This window comes from Lepeophtheirus salmonis, chromosome 1, assembly GCF_016086655.4.
Source record: "Lepeophtheirus salmonis chromosome 1, UVic_Lsal_1.4, whole genome shotgun sequence".
In the NCBI taxonomy this organism is placed as follows: domain Eukaryota; kingdom Metazoa; phylum Arthropoda; class Copepoda; order Siphonostomatoida; family Caligidae; genus Lepeophtheirus; species Lepeophtheirus salmonis.
In genome coordinates, this window is record NC_052131.2 from 4,117,698 (window position 1) to 4,120,596 (window position 2,899).

A 2,899-nucleotide genomic window follows, 5' to 3' on the forward strand; every position below is an offset into this window, starting at 1 on the left:
CTTCTTAAATTCTTTCCAAAGGAAGTTTATTAACTTCATATTCTCTTCAATCAGCATTTTTCCAACTTTGTTTCCCATGTAGCTTTTCTGAAAAAGGAACATGCGAGTTTGAATGATGTGGCCAACTTTTCTCACGAAAGGAAATCTATATTTCCAATAATTAGATTGTGTTATTATCTCGTCTTGACAATATCAGTAACAGTTCCAAAGGACGAAAGAGCATTTAGTAGATTGAAGCTTATAAAAACTCATATAAGAACTACAATAACTAATAACCGTCTTCAATCCCTAATGCTTTTGTCAAGTGGAGAAAGATTTCAATGATAAAGTGGATCTATCAAAGATAACACACTTATGGGCTCCCTTGAAAAACATAGAATAAAGTTATTTTAGGTTTAGTTATTAAATATTATTTACACATTATAAGTTAAGGTTGTAAATGCAACATAAGTTACAAATTACGACTAATCTGATTGGTTATTACTAATTTGCAATATTTGTGCAAAGCATTTTTGTCCTTTACATACTAATCCAAATTTTTTTGGATTACCCCCCCCCCCGCTAAAACTACCTTACAACGGCTCTGCCTCCAATGACTAAGGTATGTCCCATTACCTTTATTGGGGATGAGGGGAATCCTACCTCGATTTAGAGCTGAGGGGAGTATATCCTTCTTTTCGATCTCAAATCAAAACCTAGGTAAATAGGTAAAAATATCCTTAGTACATAGGGCTTGAATATATAAGTAGTAAAGAGGGATGAAGGACGGAGATTGAAATCACACAGCCTCGTTTTTGCTGAGGGGAAACGCTCAATAAATAAATCTTTGATATTTGGCATGATTTGGGGACAAACCAAGGAACAAAGGGAAGTATTTTGATATAAATGGAGATTACGTTATAAATTTATTCCATTGCCTCCAAAGATATCGTAGTATCGGTTCCACTCCCGTAGCTTACGACACTGCATTAATCTGAGTAGGGAAAACGTTCTTTACTGAAAGTCCCCGTCGAATCTCAAGTCATGTTCAAGTCCTTGAATATTTTCATCGAGTCCTCAGATATCCTTCAAGCTCATTTGGAAACCATAGCTATAATAAAGAGTCCATACTGTAAAGGGTTTTCCTGAGTCTGCAATATACTAGCTTTTAAGTCCAAGTCGAGTCGCAAGACAGCTATGGAGTCCAATTCAAGTCTCGAGTGTTTGATTGTGAGATCTTCTTCAAAATATGGACTCAAGTCCAACTCGAGTTCATGCTCCCACTTCTGGCAATAATTGACCATTGTATCTTTAAAAAAATATATATTATTACAATAACAATGAATAAATCATAAATGGATAATTGGAAACTCCTTTTCTCTTTGGAGGGATATTCAAAAAAGGAAAATTCAATGATCAAAATAATTTATACTTTCCCCACAGCAATTTTAGAGAGATTTACAAAAAGATAGTTTCCTACTTGACAAAGAGTTTCAATTTTTCAATTGTCAAATATTTGAAGGGATTTATAAATATGGGGAACTGGGGTATCCTGTATAAGTTTTCCTACACGTCATACCTTCTCTTTCTATCTTGAAATTGGAGACAGCGAAAGAGAATAGTTGACATTTCATTATCACAACCTTTTAATAATAAAGAAATAACTTGGGTACGTCAAGCCATTGAGTTCTTATACTATCTGGAGGAGCACAAGCTCCAATCACACAATCTGTTGTGGTGATAAACATAAATTTCTATGAGAAATTCCTTTTGGTAAACTAATATGATCTTTGTCTAATTATAAAAGAGTAATAGTTTGTTATTGTTGTAGTTTTTTAACAACATCACGTGGTGTTTTATATAACTCTTCCATTTTGAGTAAGCATTTTAAATCTCCAAAAATTGTTTTTGAAGTGAAAATGATGGACTTACTTCACGTTCACAGCTCAAAATCAAGGTAGATATATTTTAAAAGGTTTTCTACAGTAAATCGTCAAAAAATAATTGAACTAATTATTTAAACGGATAAATTTACCCTTCAAAAATAAAGTATCAACTTCAGTTCATGTTTGTACAAGATTATGTAGTATCAGTTTCATTCAAATTATATATTTATTTAATAAAATAATTTTAGGTAATATATAAAATAATTCTAATGAAGGAATAATCCAGCATGGGAAGTTACCTAAGAGTGAGTAAAGTATTTAGATACAATTTTTAAAATTATGTACCAAATCAAAAAAAGGATATATTTTATTATCGCAACGGGTGTTTGATACTGATATTGAGGAGACATTTTTGAGACACTCCCTAAGGGGCTCAGTAAACGCCTCAAAAAAACTCCAATGCCTCCGAGTTAACCTGTCTATACTGTTAATTTTGACCTTGTACTGGTTATGTGGCTTAACTTCCACCACAATTCCCGATCGGTCCTACTATGTGGGGTGATTTCCTGACTGGTTTTGCACCGATACTCTAGTACCTATCTCGAGAGGTGGGAGTTCCCTCGATCCCTCTGCAGTGCCTTTGACTTTTTCTTTCAACTTCCAAGCTTCTCTCCATCCCAGATAAATGTCCTAGTTGACATTTTTTATCAATTTTTGACATTGCGTCGCACAGTGAGTAATCAAAGATGATTTGTGCCGTTGATACAACAGAGGACGGGTCGGGGGAGTTCCTAGAAGTGAGGATTCCCTTCAAAAATGCATCTGTATTTATAATGTCATCCATCTCTGTGTTATTTTGAAGGAGTCTCTTGATCGACATTTCAACTCTGCCATTTGATGGTGGGAAATATGAAGATGATGTCCTATGGTGTGTCCCCATTTTCCTAGAAAAATTTTAGTTTCTGATGCTGCAAATTCAGGACCGTTTTCTGTGGCTATCTGTTCGGGTATGCCAAAAGTGGGAAAACTATTTT